At 43.0% G+C, this 18,495-nt stretch overlaps 1 protein-coding gene across 4 annotated transcripts in view; it reads right to left on the reverse strand.

The window, feature by feature from the left end:
* Window positions 1–18,495, reverse strand: part of Shrm (Shroom) — a 611,435-nt gene that overhangs the window by 372,547 nt on the left and 220,393 nt on the right. The window contains exon 1 of one of the 4 annotated variants that reach the window (XM_067156387.2): window positions 16,722–16,943. The exons of the other annotated variants lie outside the window; for them this stretch is intronic. The gene's annotated coding sequence lies outside the window, so the exon portion shown is untranslated. Of the gene's footprint in view, window positions 1–16,721; window positions 16,944–18,495 lie in introns of those variants that run through there. 4 annotated transcript variants of the gene reach the window in all.

Genomic DNA, 18,495 nt, shown 5'->3' on the forward strand with positions numbered 1-18,495 from the left:
ACCTTCGTGGCCCTTTTTTTCATTTTTCGAAGTGTCGGACCCCTTCCATTTGTCCCTCTGATACGTGTTGCCCAGTTGTACTTCCTACAGTGAATTTTAAATCATCTAATTTATTCCACGTTTTTGTTAAAAATAAATTAAATATTTCTAATAACGGTAGAGGAAAGGGGGGTCACGATCTCGCAGTATCGGATCGACGTCTATGGCATGTCCAACAAATCTGGCGTTTTATTTTCTTTCTTTTGTTTTTTAAAGTTTATTTTATTAACATACAGTCTCTAACATCAATTGAAGGCTTAAAAATAAATTAAATATTTCTAATAACGGTAGAGGAAGGGGGGGGGGGGTGTATGGCATATTGGAGGTTTCCTTTCGTGGTGTTACTCATCGGGACTTCAACATATAATAAAGGAAGGACCACGTTCGTGTTGATACGACACATAGCCTATGGATTCATGTATACTCTGAAATACCAAAATATGACATAAAAACTTGGGAAAATGTTGCAAAATAAATTAAATAGTGTCCAAAGTTGTACTTAAAGACAATTTTGACAGCAGACCAGTGGCAAACCACAAAATATTTCTAATGAAAGCAAATACTAAGTAACAAGCAAACTGTCCCTCTGCACTAACGGGGAACTGTTTCACTGCCATACCATAACACTCAAATACTGAATGTGCGTTTAAACATTTCCTCCTCACTATACAGGTGATTGAGGGAGCCTTTAATGGCGAAGACGGCTAAATCACAGGATAGAATCTCGAAGATGGACACACGTTTGAAAAACTCAACTCAGAATATTCATATGGTTCCTACAACCGTGGTGGCTCGCTGCTCGAGTCCACCTTATATTCAGTCCTTCCTCGGTCAATTGCGAATAATTTGTCCGGTTGCTTGGTTTTGCGACTCGGAGAGAGCAATGTGCTGAGGTAGATAGATCTTTCGAAGAATGGAGATATCTTGCAGAGTACCAAGAAAGAAGGGAGGTGGGATTTGCGTTACTGTTCACACAGTGTCCTTGTACTGTACTTGCGCTCGCTAGACGGAACTTTCGCACGATGTCTGTGCCACACCAGGGCTGCCAACCTCGAGCGAGAGGCCACGACTTGTGTCACACGCCCCGCAACATGTAATCTACCAACACAGCATGTTTTAATATTACGCTTTAATAAAGACGTATACCACAATTACATGGCCGTATGTTTTACAAATTTCATTAGGTCAAAGCAAAAAATATACCTTATTTTTAAAAAGTACGTGGTTTTTAACTGTAATTTTCAGCGATGTTTGCAAAATAACATCAGAAACACTCAGTGCACTGTGGGCTAATGCGATCTAAATCAAGTCAAATGAAGGGAGGCTGTCACTAAAAACAAAACCGTAATGACGCGCTACTTGGAAAAGGTTTGCCATCCCTGCTCTAGGCGCTCGGGAATGCCCATTAAATATTATCCGTCGTACAGAAGAAGATGAGCGTCCTCGGCAGGCTGTGCTATGCTGATTGGAAGGAAAGACGCTTGCGGTGCCTGATTTTGCAACGGACGGAATAACTCGTAATGTCAGACGACTTGATACATTATGCCCAGCAAGTGACGGTATTCGAACCCTATGTCGGCAGCCCTGAAGACGGTTTTCCGTGCTTTCCCCATTTTCACACCAGGAAAATGCTGCGACTGTGCCTTACTTATGGTCACGGTCCCTTTCCTGTCCCATCGTCGCCATAAGACCTATCTGTGTCGGTGCGACGTAAAGCTCAACACTCCTTCACTTGTCAACGATATGGTGTTTTATTTTACACATTCTTAGTAATATTATGTCAAGAATGTAACATTTTTGCACATATCTAAGCAATTACTTTTTAAAAAATATCGTGCCAGTTCATTTAATTCTGAGACGATAGTAAACTTCATGCCATATACAATATATTTAACTTGCTCCAGTTGGCTTTAAATGCCCTTTAAAATTGGAATTTCTAAGCATTTTTCTGTGAAATACAATACATCCGAGTGCCTCACATTTCTGGGGTATTGTGCTTTATCTGAAGCGCATAGCTGATATGCGGTGTTGCTATGGTAGCCCCACTGTACAAGCGTCCCCATCGACAGGGAGTATAGTGTTGAGTGGTGAATGAGTTGGGAACAGCACAAACACGCAGTCCCCCACAATTCCACCGACCCGGCTGGGAATGGAACCCAGGGCTGCGAGGAGTGAAGTCCAAGAAGCTGACCAGTCAACTATGGAACGGTTCATGATGATGAGTCGAGAAGAATAGTTAAAGTATCGAAATAAGAACCGACTTCGATTTACTGGTATAATCATCTCGGAATGGCAAAATGTTCCTTTTTATAGCGCCAATAAATTCACGTTTATGCACCTTAAAATTACTGCTCAGCACGAAACATTGCAGGAACATCCAAGGTTCAAATCCCAGTCACTCCATGTCAGATCTGTGCTGGGAAAGCGGCGGCGAGACAGGTACTCCAGCAACACTCTCCAGTACCATTTCATTTCATCTGTCATTCGTTAATCATTGCCCCAGAGGACTGTAACAGGCTTCGGCAGCCGGCACAGTTCCATCCTGGCCGCTAGATGGGGCTTCATTCATTCCATTCCTGACCCGGCGGAGTGACTGGAAACAGGCTGTGGTTTTTAATTTCTCATTTCACGAAACATAAAACGTTTGGCGAATTAAAAAAAACTCGTCTGCTATAAATGGTATACGACAGCGAGTTGTAAACATATTAGAAGACTGATCGGAGAAACAGCTGCCATCTGTAAGAAATAAACACTCGGTGAGACAATGAAATAATTAATCAACAGCTCGTAACTCGTCTCGCTTTACGAGAATGTGCATGTTATGAGCAACTAACTACGGGAAAAGTCGTTGCTGAATACTGCAGTAGATGGAGTTAATGTTGCTACTCGCTGTACCTCTATGCAGAGTGCTCAAGACTATTCCTTCACTTCACACAAATAGACTCATCACGCCGATCGTTGTATTGTTCAGGCTTCTGAACATTTTCCCGGTTAGTCAACGCAGGGGGACCATAGGCAAACTAACTCGCTATTTACAAGCTGCCAGGTCGTCTCATAGTTGAAGCAGACAAAGCCGTCGTGTGCAGCTCGCAGCTGCTTTGTGTACAAACACATTCAGCTCCAATTATTATCACTAGCACACTTGGAGTGAACACACGGTGTGTACTCTTCCCATTCTTCCTCCTAGTTATTAAACATTCGCTCTTCCCTCGAGGTTAAATAAGGCGCACACTGTATCCCTTGACGCGCCAACAAGAATGTCAAGAATTCATGGCTGCTGTTCTCAGCACAAAGCTTTTAAAATATTATCACTAGTGTTGATATAGCTAGGGAAAGTGTGGCCTACAACACCATCGAGTGCTTCACCGCATTGCCATAACACTATTACCTCTAAAACGAGCGAAGGTGGTTGTCTGAAGAGGTCCGACACTACGAAGATTGGCTTACCAGATTTTCGTCAGAAAATGAAAAGCTCGATACCAAGATAATTTCGCATGAATTAAGAAGAATGATTTCATTTCAGTATAAAGCAATGTTTCTTGCAAAGTTCCTCTTAAGACTACTGGACTCTGGCCTAATACATTATTAGTTGTTGTAAAGTATAAAATTTTAACTTCCTGTTCTACGAATGAACGGTCAACACCAAGGCACGACAAATCCCGAGCACCAGGTCGCCTAAAATTCTTTCTCTGGAGCCTTCCTTTTCGTGCTGAGTATTATCTCCGGTTTGGTGTAACTGAACTGTAATAATACTCGGTTGAACAAGAGAATTACTGACCTGCGATGGTGATCTTTTATATTTCGGGCATGCTGATTCCGGAACTGAAGTCAATTTTCCCCTATCACATCAGGGTTTGTGCACATTAAAAATGAAAACTGATAAATGTGCAGCGCGCGCACATGCAAGATTACTATTATCACATTAAAGAACGCTTCTTTCTTATTATTTTCACTCGTATGAACACTCCTGATACTTACGAACATAATATAAAGATATGTAGAGTACTGTCATTAAGCCTCATAACGTACCGTAAGTCTACGGTCCTGCCTTAGTATAAGAAACTTCTTCACCTTGCTTTTCGTGTGTGAGTCTCTCTTTAGTAACCAGCAGTAATCTGCCAGCATGTTTTCCCTTGATATCTGCGTTCCATTAACTGTAGATCCTGATGGAATCTTTCTCCTTGCTCTTTGCTCAGCATTCCTAGGTTCTCAGGGAAATAGTCCACGTGTGAATGTAACATGTGCACTTCCAAGCTCATTTTACAACCTAAATCTTGGAAAGAAACCAGCAATCCATCCACCATTTGTTTGTAGTCTGAATCCTTTGTGTTTCCAAGAAACTTTTTGACCACATTCCGGAATGCTGCCCATGCCGATCGCTCTGCAGCTCACATAACGTCTTCAAAATTAACATCAGAAAGAAGTTTTCTCATAGCTGGACTTGTGAAAATACCCTCTTGATTTTGGAATTACTGATGCCTGGGAATCCATGACACAGCACCACCTTCATTGTTTAGGGCTTTAACGAATTGCTTCATGAGCCCTAGTTTGATATGAAGCGGAGGTAAGAGTATTTTGCTCTTGTGAACAAGAGTTTCTTGTTTTATGTTTTTCGACTCTACAATCCACTGTTTACGTGGCCATTCTTTTTTAATCCAGTGATGTAACCTTGCTCGACTGTCCCACTCACACAGAAAGCAGGAGTGCTTTGTCTAACCTCCTCGTAAACCTAACATAAAACCTATCACTTTGAAAACACCACACACTTGCCACTTGTGTTTCTGGTAGTTCACTTTACACAACAGCATTTCCAGATTATTCGCATAATAACTGAATGAGCAACGGGAATGGATGCAAGTTTGTCTTCGTTGTGAAGAAGGACGCACTTCAAACTACACTTGGAAGCGTCGATGAAAAGTCTCCAGTCAATAGGGTCATACTGTGGTGCTCCTAGTTTTAAATAACCTCCGGAATGTTGTTGCAGGAAACCAAAGCTCCCTCTTCAGAATAGAAGGTGTAAATTCTTGTTCGCGATGTCTGTATCAATAGTACGCCGTCCCTGGTGCCAACATGTTCCTTCCACGAAGTCTAGACCCGAGTAACTCGGCAGATTCCTTTGTAAGGCCAAGATCTCGAACGAAGTCACGCTCGGTTCTTTCTCAACACATTCAGGGGAGAAATCACAGTGAGAGTTAATGCCCGCCATTTCTGCGTCAGATTCAGAAGAGGGACAATCCTGTAAATGTTCTGGACGCTGTGGTACTGGTGTATCAGAGCCATGAGGAACAGATAAAACTGCAGATCGAACATTGCTTGGATACTCAATGCTACCTTTGTTGCTGCTGTTAAATCCCTTCACATTCACAGAACAGAAGTAGCAGTGAGTACTGTGTTCTGGGGGTTCTCGCCACACCAGTGGAATACCGAATGGCAACGCAAGGTTCTACAAGCCTTATGTGGTGCCCACGGCTTGTCTTGGTCTCCAAGTTTCAAGCCAAAGTAGGCATAGTAGGCCTTTCTCACGAACCTGGTTATATTGGGCCGCTGTCTGATCGGCACGAAACTTCCACATACATAGCAGAATGTATCTGGATTGTTCTTGCAGCAAATCTTGGCATGTTGATAGGGGGAAGTTCAATAAAAATACTAACACAGTGCGTCACTCACATATAGAACGCTTATGAAGACAAAAATCTCTTTCCAGTAGCAAGCGAAACACCGCGGACGAAGCACAACGAGAGAATGACGCCGCGCGTTGCCGGCTCTACACTATGAGCGTGACGAGATGGCTGGAGGACGTCGAATTAATAATAAAATAAATTAATAAAAGAATGTGGAAATGTAAATTAAAGCAACACTCTTCCTAACAACGTAAGAAGTACATTAGTCCATGTGATGAAATAAACGTAATATAGGATTTTGGAGAAAATGTGATGTGATGGGGAAAAATAAATTAACATCGGATCCTGATTCAGGATGCAGAAGTCATCCTAAAAAGCAATACAGGATGGCAGCAATGAAACCATCGCAGGACAGTGAATCAAGGCCGCATTATATAAGCAATAGAATAAAAATTAATTCTACGTACAAACGTTTTGGAGTCGAGAAAACCTCTTGTAACTTCTCATGTAAATAACACTGTTTACTATCAAAATCGAATATGTTTTGCTATTAAATTGAGGAGCTGTTATTGTGAGGCGAAAGAGGACGTACTGTCGTGGAATTATTTCCGTATGTTGACAGTAGAGTTAGTTCTGTGGTCATCTTTTGCAGTGTATGAAACTATAAATCACAATATCTATTGCTATTACCAGCAGAAGGCTTAACAATTACCTGAGTGCCGACTTGTAGATCTCTCACTAATAAAGTGTTAGTAAAAAGCACTGCCTGCTTGATATCCATCCGATGGCTCGTAAAAGTTACTAGAGTCGTCAGAGATGGAGGAACAGCAGTTCCACAGCCTTTGATCGGGCGAGTGAGCTTGCATCCGGGGCAGCCCTAAAGATGGTTTTCCATTTCCACAACAGGCAAATGCTGGGGATGTACGTTAATTAAGGCCACGGCCGCTTCCTTCCCATTCCTAGGTCTTTCCTATCCCATCGTCGGCATAAAACCTATCTGTGTTGGTGCGACGTAAAGCCAAATAGCAAAAATGGCAAACAATTCTAGGGTGCAAAGAGACACACATTTAGCATTCCATAATGCATTATTTTTATTATGTATAATAATTATTTAAATTTTATATCCCTTATCTGTCAATACGGCCGACTAGATCCCTCGCTGCGCTCCTTACTCGGGAACTGTGCCGTCTCCAAACCTTCTATGTATTCACAAAAGGTATTATGGGTGAAAATCGGGTAAATTTTGTGACAATGGGATGGTAATTTTAACGGAACGCATTGGTAATTCTGGTCTGAATGGCCCTTCATGGTAATGGAACGTACATACACTTCCAACAGCGGACTATAATAATAAAGTGTTCAAATGGGATTGGGCCGTCCTCAGGTAACAGTTTGAAATTGTAAAGCAGCAAAACTAATGCAGTAAGCTCGCTTTTTGCTGTACGGGAGTGAAAACTGGGCAGATATCACTTTCATAACGCACATGAAAGTAGGTGGGCGGTACTCGGAATTGGAAGGTAAAGGCTAAGTTACGAATGACCTTGATGAAGCTGTACGTATTAAATGGTTTCGGGGGTGGATTATGTGAGGCGAATGGAGGAAGATAGGTCACCGAGGAGAACAACAGAGTAGGCTAGCCATTCCCAAACTGTGGCAAGATAATCAAATGGGACCGCAATAATAATGTAAGCTGTAGGCCTTTGAAGAACGAAGTTTTACTGCACACACACAATTCACAGAGCATTATACTGATTTTAGGAACTGTCTCTACGGTGTCCTCCCATTTGCGATCACTCTTATCAGTGGGGATATGGAAGGACTGGTACAGGCAGACAGCCTTTCAAATAACTGGCGACAGCTGCGTGCTAGGATTCGGATGCTGAAACTCATTAAATTAATTATGTTTACCGCTTGAGTACGATGAGTTAATATCGGGACAAGGAGACTAAATAGGACTTATTTGTACCTTTTATTTAGGGTTAGCAGATGGTTATGGGTGTGATCAAATGATTTTTGAAATGCAGAACAAAAGCAGGGCGTATTAAACCGTTAAACTTCTTCAAATTCAAAATAAATGTTTTGCTGTAACACTCTACTTCCTGGACATTGCGACCACAGCCCTGAAGATGGTTTACCGTGATTTCCCAATTTCATACCAGGCAAATGCTGGGGCTGTACCTTAATTAAGGCCACGTCCGCTTCTTTCCCACTCCTAGCCCTTTCCTATCCCATCGTCGCCATAAGACCTATCGGTGTCGGTACGACGTATAGCAGATCCTAAAAGTAAAATAAGTCTTTCTTTCTTTCTTTCCTTCTCTCTTTCTTAATCCGTTTACAGCCCAGTGTTGTTTTTCCCCTCGGACTCAGCGAGGGATCCCACCTCTACCATCTCAAGGGCAGTGTCCTGGAGAGTGAGACTTTGGGTCCGGGGATACAACTGCGGACCTCGCCTAGGTGGCCTCATCCCTTATGCTGAACAGAGGCTTGTGGGGGGGGGGGGAGATGGGAAGATTGCAAGGGATAGGCAAGGAAGAGGGAAGGAGGCGGCCGTGGCCTTAAGTTAGGTACCATCGCGGCATTTGCCTGGAGAAGTGGGAAACCACGGAAAACCACTTTGAGAGTGGTTGAGGAGGGAATCGAACCCCCCTCTACTCAGTTGACCTCCGAAGGCTGTGTGGACCCCGTTCCAGCCCTCGTACCAATTTTCAAATTTCGTGGCAGACCGGGCATTCGAACTCAGGCCTCCAGCGGTGACAACTTATCACACTAACCACTACACCACAGAGGCGGACCATGTAGTGTTTATCAGACATAATTTTAAAAAATCAGCCATAGATCGCCCTTGAGAGGTTTCTTTACCTTCTGGCGGAGTAACATGTAACATCAGGATTACACTCAAGCAACCTAATTAGCATCAAATCAGAATGTCTGCACATGATAGTTGAGACCGTACTACTACTGCTACTACTACTACTACTGTTATTATTTATTTATTTATTTATTTATTTATTTATTTATTTCTTTCTTTTTTTATTTTTTTATTTTCCTCAAATTGTAGGTACAATTGAGGGACGGTGAATGGCGAAAGGTCATAGCCCCACATACACGAATGTGCCTCCATCCCCACTTAAAATTACAATATTAAAATATGCAATTATATTCTACATAGTGTGCTTATATACAGTTACCGTATTTCCATAGACATATATTTACATAATATTCACAAGACCTGTTCAACAGTGTATTATTGTTCGAAAGCATACAGTTGTGAATATTTTGCATCAACAGGGGCTGCTTAACTGAGGCGGTAAAGGCGTGCTCCTTTCACGCAAAAGGACATGGTTCGATTCCCTGTCAGGAAGTCGAAAAATGTAGAGGCGAGATGTTCACTTCTGGAGAGGCACACTTTGCTGGGATTTACTCAGCTCACACTAAAAGTGAGTACGAAGTAGATTCTTGGTGGACAACGGCTGCCGGGTATAGAGTTAACAATTTACTCCCGATTTTACGAATAGTAGAAGCCTTTATCTTCCACTACTCCAAGTCCTTGGTCTGAACGGTGATAGATTTGCTTTGCAATATTTTTTATGATGAATGCCGCCCCCACCCCCCCACCCCCCACCCCCAATGCATTTGGCACTTTCCCATTATACATTAAATAACGCATGATAGATTGTACACGAAGGAGATGAATTAGTAATTTAGGACTGCGTATAGTGACCCCAATTCTGTTCGCAATCAGGACGACACCCATTTTTGAAGCAATTGTAGCTCATCTCCAACTTAGCAGTAAAATTACACTTCCTTCTCCCCATTATACAATAAGGGACACTTTTTTTTTTCAAGCTGCTTTACGTCGCACCGACACAGATAGGACTTAATGCTACGATGGGATAGGAATGGGAAGGAAGCGGCCGTGGCCTTAATTGAGGTACAGCCTCAGCATTTGCCTGGTGTGAAAATGGGAAACCACGGAAAACCATCTTCAGGGCTGCCGACAGTGAGGTTCGAACCCTCTATCTCCCGGATACAAGCTCACAGCTGCGTGCCCCTAACCACACGGCGAACTTGCCAGGTGGAAGTGATTTTCAGATTTTAATTTTATTTTTATTTTGATAGAGCTATCCAAGACTCGCGATTTGAAACCTTTTTAGGCCTTTTAGCTCTTTTACTTTCGGCACAATTGAGTAAATTGCTGCATTTTACGTTTTTCGTAGTACTTTGTCTGCTAGGAAATGTTTTCAATATTAATAAGTAGTTAGAAGACGTAAAATCAATCACATTATATTCGTGCGAATAGAACTACGGGGAGAATCCCTGAGTCTAGCCTGCTGCATGGACGTTGGAGAACCCCAACAGGCTGCTGATAAGTGATCGCAAATGGGACACAACCGTCTCTACTCTTGTATAACTTACATCACTTACACTCTGGTTGAGAAAATCTCATGGATCAGAAATGCCTTCCTTGAAGCTGAAAATGAACTGAGCTATGATGGGAGGAGAATGTGACATGTTTAGCTCCAGGAAGTTCCATGAATGTATCACAGCTCACGTCTTGGATCCATGACATCCCTTATATCCTAGAAAGAAAATTCTGCATTTAATGCCTTTCATGAAAACATACCTGTGTGAGTGTAGCTTTTCTGCTCTCACACAGATGAAAACGAAGTAATGCGGCGGCTGATCTTGGGTTCGAGTAACTACGCTTGTAAAGCATGCCAACAACCGCAACAAGTAACTTTCTGACATCGAGAATTATTAGCCAAGTGCCACACGGTTTTATAGTTTCTGTGCATGTATAAAGTATCTGTGAAGTTAAATTAAACTTTTGAAGAAAGAAGTCCTAATTTATACGAATTAAATCAAACATGGTAACATTACAAAATTCTGTTGTTTTCTTTGTTTACTGAAGGGGTCCTTGTACACGCTGAGAGGGCCTCATAGGCTATGGAGGGTGGCACTGAACTAGGACACACAGGTTCGCAGACTCATTGCTCAAAGGCTAATGTAATGTCGGAAGTTTGCGCTAAAAACGAATGCCTTTAAGTGTCAGTCACTGTTATTACAACGCGAGCATTGGCCTGTCTTCTCCTGGGATTACAGATCGTGGGAGTGAACATAAGAATTTCTCTCGACTTCGTGAACACCGTTCTACTTTAGAGAAAGGATCTCGCAAGGAAGAAAGAAAAGGGGAGAAAAAAAGGTTAGGGCATGAGTTGCCAAGTTAACGTTAGTTGCTTTCACTGGCAACTTATCTCTTGTTAGCCCTGCTTTTCACGAGTTCAGTTTGGTATATTACAGTGAAGTAGGGACAAAGTGATAGTGACTGCCTTGCAAGGGCTCAAGACTTCCTTTTCCACCATGTCAAGATTACGAAACATATTTTCCCGTTTTCAACAAAGGTTCAGTGGTTTTTATAAGAAGGGAACATGCCATACATGTATGAGGAATTTCTTTTCGCTTCACGCCGAACTGACTCAGTCAGGTGTGGGATAGGACAGGCTAGGAATGGGAAGAAAGCTTTAATTAGACATACTCGGAGCATTTGCTTGGTGGGAAAATCGGCTGTCGACTCAGGAGTTCGAACCAATTGTCTCCCTAATGCAGTCCGGCTAAATGGTTAGCGTGCTAGCCTTTGGTCACAGGCGTCCCAGCTTGGATTCCCGGCAGTGTCGGGAATTTTAACCATTATTGGTTAATCCCCTGCCATGGGGCTGGATGAATGTGTCGTCTTCATCACGACGGGCAGGTCGCCTACGGGAGTCAAGTCAAAAGACCTGTACCTGGGGAGCCGAAGTTGTCCTCGGACACTCCCGGCGCTAAAAGTCATACCCACTTCATTTCATTTTCCGGAATGCAAACTCACAAATACATGACACCAACCGTGTAGCCAACCCGCTCGGAGTGGCTCTGCGAATTGACGGAACGAGATATCGTCAAAGAGACCTCACGAGCGTGAAGCGCCCGGCTGGATGAAGACACAGCGCTGTTCTGGCGAGATGTGACACCAACCGTGTAGCCAATCCGCTCGGAGTGGCTCTGCGAATTGACGGAACGAGATATCGTCAAAGAGACCTCACGAGCGTGAAGCGCCCGGCTGGATGAAGACACAGCGCTGTTCTGGCGAGATGTGACACCAACCGTGTAGCCAATCCGCTCGGAGTGGCTCTGCGAATTGACGGAACGAGATATCGTCAAAGAGACCTCACGAGCGTGAAGCGCCCGGCTGGATGAAGACACAGCGCTGTTCTGGCGGGATGCGACACCAACCGTGTAGCCAACCCGCTCGGAGTGGCTCTGCCAATTGACGGAACGAGATATCGTCAAAGAGACCTCACGAGCGTGAAGCGCCCGGCTGGATGAAGACAGCAACTGGCGAGAGGTACAAGAAATGCTGAGAACTATACATATGCAGTCCAGTGATGACAGAGGACTCTTCAAATGGCGGACTCCGGTCCGGATTCGGATCCCAATTCTTTTCTTCGCGGACCTGCACGATAAGAAAGAAAGTGAAACTTTTCAGTAATGTACGTCCTCTGGCCGACAACACTGAGTGCTGTTGATTATTGTTTCGTAAAGTGAGACCTGTATGAGAACTGCAATAATCTTTCTGAACGTGCAGACGCAAAACGCACATGCTTCACATGCAATGAGCTAGTTATTTTGATTAAGCGGGTGAATTTAAAAAGAGATTTCAACAGTAAACATTCCAAGTGGTGATGATTGTTTTAAAACAGTAATCAGAGAGAAAAACGGGAGGGCTCCGATACTTCAGACATCGGCCAAACAAAGACGAGGGTCACGGAGGCGTGAAAAGAACAAAGGTTGACCAGGATAGGACTCAGCTGAGGGTCCCGTGGTCGCCAAGTAAGTCCCCCTCTTACGAGAGACAGACCGCCCCCGGATAAACATTCCAGTTACGACCAACAATTTCCACTTAACAGTGATGCAAGGCATGGGACGAGTTACCACAGCGAATGCGTTCAAGGTCGCACAACGAGCACTCGGCGAGGGGTGCACAACCCTGGCTCGCTCGGTGACCTGTCTCACATTTAAAGACGGTTCGAATTAATTACTTTGTCTGCATTAGACACGAAATCCCAGTCATTGAGAGCTCAGTCACATGCAGCTTTAAATGTCCATCAGTTCAGTTCGTAGCCGTGAGTAAACAACAACAAAAGATTTTTGACTTTTTCGCAAAAGGACAACCCCAAAATCTCCACAGTTATCTGTGAATCCTCAGATGTTGCCAACCCTAGCTTATTACAACTACTTCTCAAGTCCCAGCAGTACACCTGACAGATCTTCACGTACGTGCAGAAAAAGCTGAAAGGTTGGTACTACAACCTCCAACCCCAGTTTCAAGTTTATCCGGGCTCAGTGACGCTGACCTTCGGACCCCAACTTGGCTCAGTCCGCTGGTGCTCAAATACATCAGTCTCATGTCGGTAGATTTACTGGCACGTAAAAGAACTCCTGCAGGACTAAATTCCAGCATCTCGGCCTCTCCGAAAAAAATAAATGTAGTTAGTGGGTGGGACGCAAAGCCAATAAAATAATTAGTATTAGTTTCAAGTTTTAAAGGCAGTGCTCAGTGGATTCAATAAGTCTATAACAAGGAAGTGTGCACTGCAGTCTAAAGTGTTGTATTGAGAATGTTTCAGAATACACTCAAACATACTGTTTACTAGTGGAGGTCATAACGGTCAAGTTACTCTCGCCGTTTATAAGGAGTGTTTTCTGTAACTATTATAAATATATTGTTTTCTGAATGAATCAAATCAATCAAATCAATCAAATCAAATCAATTAAGTGTAAGAAAGAACCCACACCACTAATAATACAATATCTAAGTAAAATACTGTTGAAAGAAGTTTTCCAGTAAAAGAGCATCAAAATGAAAAGAAAGGAAGGGTGTGAGAGTTGTGAAATAGTCTAGTATTTTATTTCTCACCGAGAAGATAAAAAAAACCAAACACAAACGTAATTTAAACTGTTCCGCTCGAATTAGTTGTGAAGCAGATCCTCCCGAACGGCGAGGAAGTCCCCACCTGCTGTAAACATCTGTTCAATGGGGCGGGAACAAAAGACGGCTGGCCCAGGAGATCCTGGAGGAAGGTGACTTGTCCGTTCTACGCAGGCAACTCAAGGTCGAAGAGGCTCGTTTGAATTTGTTTAGTCGCTTCGAACAAAACTTTGCACTCATTATGAGTAGAATCCTGCAGTGTCTTGGTGGTGCGGATAATTTTGCTAATAGTTTCTAAATAATGACGTTTATTGATTTTCACTCGGGTATAACCTTATTTTTTCTGGTGATCAGGCGACCCTCGACAATGGTATGGGGGAATAGTGATAATCTGACCCGAGCCTAACTGGCCCATGTCCGCAATTAATGGAAGGAGGGAACAAAGGTCAATATGTCGGTAGTTGTTCCAAGAGAAATGCCTCCTAAAACTGTTCTGGTGCGAGGTCTATTCTATTATGTAGAGGTGGGGACGGAGCGAGTAATACCGATGAGTAATCCGGTTGTAGCGGTACAGCGCTCCACCGATCCCCTCCGCTTACAACTGCGAGTACTCGCGGAGGACCTGAGCGCAGTGGAGCGCACAACACACGTACGAAAGTACCTGTATTCAATCTGTGTGTTTCGAATGTACGTATATATTTCCTACGCTTGTTATGTTTTGTAGATAATGTAAAGTCTGTTAGATTATATTTGTGGTGTTAGTGTGATATTTAAACATATTCGTAGATAGTAGTTATATATTTAGAATATTTAAAGGAATTTAAAGAAATTTTTACAGAACGTTGTTCCACAAATGCCACGAAAACCGTTGGATGCCTGGCAGTTTTTTGACATCACTGATAATAGGAAACACGCAAAATGCAAATTTTGTGGCCGCACATACACGACGGGTGGTGGCACATCAAATATAATAATATAATATAATATAATATAATATAATATAATATAATATAATATAATATAATATAATATATAATCATATAATCATATAATAACTGTATTTATAGAAGCATTCTACTGATAGCTGTTTGGCATTGGGACGTGTAGTAGTATGTTGTCAGATATGTTTTGTAATCACATTTGCAAAGAAGGACATTCCAGTCAACGTCCATTTACGTAATTACTTTTGTCATCCTGTAGATGAAATTATGTCAGTGTTTTTCATTATATTCTGATAAGATCTTTATATTCAGGTTATTCTTCTCATTAACAGTGTACCGTATCACATGAACTTACGAAATAATTGTTAATACATTACTTTTCTGTTAACTTCCAATCCCCTTGTACCCTTTCGGTAGGTATGCGCCATACTTTGTTTCACTATTCGAATGAGTTAACTATATGAGTTACTGACATTTATTCCACATACTACCTCCTACTCCCTAGCAGTTACGTATATAACAATTATAGTGAATATATATGCAGTTATTTACAGTTGTTACGTTGTGAGAGAAGGGTATTAATAGAGGGATGCAATACCTTCGCAGTGCATACCTATAACGTGTTTAAACGTCCCGCGTCAGGACATTCACTCGGTAGTTCACTCGGTACTACCGGGTGATGACGTCACAACAACTGCTCCGCTCCGCTCCGCTCCGTCCCCAGCACTACTATTATGTTGTCGGTTTCAATATCTTGTCTGTTAGGTCATCAGCCCAGATGCTGGTTGGATCCTCAAATAGTACCACCAAAGGTTATGCGGTTATAAGGAAACCCCAAAAACCAATGGCAGCACCAAAATGAGCCATACTAGGCAGATAACAGTTGGCGCATGCGCAGGGCTCTAATTATGATAGCTGTGAGCTTGTCCGCCCACCCCAAGATGGTTTTCCATGGCTTTCCATTTTGACACGAGGCTCGGTTGCTGCGTCGCCCACACACTGTTCTCACTGTACGTCAACAAAGACGTGTTTGCGGCCACATGAGCGAGTTAGCCGAGCTACTGTCGGCAGCCCTCACATGGTTTTCCGTCGTTTCACATTTTCACACCAGCAAATGCTGGGGATGTACCAGGCGCTTCCTTCCCGTATTGCATCAACGCCACAAGACGTATCTGCCTGTGTCGGTGCGACATAAACTCTGGCAGTGCTGCCGACATTCAATTCAGAACTGAGCTTCATATTAAAACAGTCCTTTCCCTAATACACACCAGGACACACAAAGATGTTGAGGCTTTTGTCTTCGAGCATACACCGCGTCTCACTAACAAATTCAAACGAAATTAACCTTCGCGAGATTTTGATGCAGATAGTTGAGCAGTTCTCCGCATTTCTGTATTACATGGGAATATTTTACATTTACAAAATATGTCGGTAGTCTTTCATTCTACAAGGCTCTGTTAATTTACTACGCGCCTCCTCTATTTTGTATAACTACCTCTGTGATCACTTGTTAAAAAATGAGTCTCCATTATTATTCTCCTCCATTCGCCCCACCTCCGAAACTGGTTTGTACGCACTGCTTCATCGAGTTCATTCCTCAATTAGTCTTTATCTCCTCATTCCACTGCTCCCAGTTTTCACTCAAGTCGGTCTGTTCCGTCCCAGAGCTCACTGCATCACCTTAGAAAAATAATTGTGACTCATGGTGCCAGTATATTAATAAATTGTTGCAAAGTGTGTAAACATGGTTTACTCTCCGTCAAATTTGACTATAGATAGATTTTAAAACCTGTGTCAAATTTTGTGAAAATAAACTGGAAGGGTTTTGAGAAAATCCTCTATAACAATTAAAATTTTGATTAGATTCTCATGTCCTCTGGATTCGAACCCATCGGCTGAATGTCGTTGGACGGGTCCGTCAGCCTCACGTGGTACACACTACGACAGTGAATACATCCCTTCATAGAGGATTGGCGTGAGGAAGGGCAATCGGTCGGAAAACTGGGCCACAGAGATGTCACAAACAAGTAGAGAAAAGCGGCGGGAGGAGATATGGCGCACGGAATAATGAAAATGCTAGCATGTTAATGAATTAAGAAAGACAGCACGTGAAGCCTCCCATTGCAGAGCACTTTCAAAGTGAAGTGAACGTACCTTGAAAATCCAGTTACAGCACCGCCGATCACAGGCAGGTTGTTGATCTTCCAAGTGGCTTCTTCTTATCGTCCCGTTCAAATCGCAGCGCACGCACACCAAACACACAACCTTACACTGTCACACACAACACTCTCCTTGTTATATTCCACTGTAAACACTGCACGACACTTTGCAGACACTCAAGACACTTCTCACGACCACCCTCCGTCCGTCCGTGTATTCCTTGGAGCCAAGGAAGCAAGAATGCTGTAGAATGCGGCCGGAATAGCCGCAGCGCGCGCTGCAGTCGCCTGCCTCACAGGTCTGCCAACATCATTCTCATAATATAACTATTTCTTTCTGCATCCACAATAGACTATTAACACAGCGCAACACATGGTATGTTCTTTAGTAGGCGATTGAGTTACAAATCACGAACCAAATTTTGCGAGGTCCGTTTTGTGAGCTTACGAAGTCTATCTGGAATGTGAGGAATCTCGGTTCTTGACACTCTGTGCTCGCAAGCCACTACCTGCCATCTTCAATGTAAACTGAGGGCTGGTTATCTCCTGGGGAAAATGTCAGCTCATATGATATATTGTGCTTGCGATTAAATTGTCCTCTACTGGGGTGAATTTTCTGCCTCTACAAACATAAATTCCTACCAATATATTGTATGTGAATATTTTCCTTTTTTCTTCATAACGTTGACCCATCCACTTCAATTCCATTGCCGTGTTAAAAGGTTTACTAAGGCTTATCTGTAGAGTGATGCAGGGTGCGAAATCAAAAAGAAATGGTGGGGGTAGAGAGAAATACTTAGAGGGAGCAGGGCTTCAAGTAATTTATATTTTTGCCCGGGTTTCAGGAGGTCTTGCCAGAGTAAAACATGTGGGTGGTCTGGCAGTCACCCTATATTGCTCATGTCACAGTAAAAAGACATTGATTTCAGTAATAGTCCTAAATGTGTCCTAGATTTTGCTCATTATGTTACAAGGAAAGAACTGCTCTTCCCGCCCCCGACAATTTTGTTGGTGTGGAACCTTTGAGTTAAATTCGTCAGTGGTCAGTGGGGGAAAAGCCTCCCTTCACCAACCCCCACAATTTCGCAGCCTAGAGTGATGGAAATTAAACATGGCCCCTGGAAAAAAAAAAAAAAAGACAGCTAAGATATGGTTTTGGAGGCGATGAAACCGAACGATTATAGAGTTGGTGAACTAAATGAGAAGAGAAGTCTCATCAGTGAAACAGAGAGGTGGTGATGATTATTGTTTCAAGAGAAAGAACAACTAGGGAGGATCCAAGACTTCGAAAAATTAAGATATCGGCCAAGAAAAAGACAAGGGCCCGAATGGCGTCTTACGCCTCGACCGACGTGATCGGAGAAGAACAAGAGTTGACCAAGGGAGGTCGGATAGTGACACGAGGACTCAACTAAGAGGCTCGCGGTCACCAATCGACGCTCGTCCGGGTGGAGTGGCAGTGAGAGCTGACGGTCTATCAGGAAAAATGTGATGGCAACGGGAGAATTCGTTTTAAATTCAGCCACCGTAAGATGTTTTAAACTGATCAGCTTGATGTCAAGAAGGGCATCTCATATACGACCCTGCAGAGAGAATGTTTCAGGGCATGAACCAGCAACCAGGTCTTCAGATTTCCTCTTTCACATCGAGTCCTAATTCCTCGCACGTGCCATCGATTACTCGATCTACCTCGTTCAGAAGATATGACGCAGAATCGACTATTCCAACAAACTGTTCATAATGACGTTGTGTCAAAATGAAACTCATGA

This window comes from Anabrus simplex, chromosome 12 (genome assembly GCF_040414725.1).
Source record: "Anabrus simplex isolate iqAnaSimp1 chromosome 12, ASM4041472v1, whole genome shotgun sequence".
Lineage (NCBI taxonomy): Eukaryota > Metazoa > Arthropoda > Insecta > Orthoptera > Tettigoniidae > Anabrus > Anabrus simplex.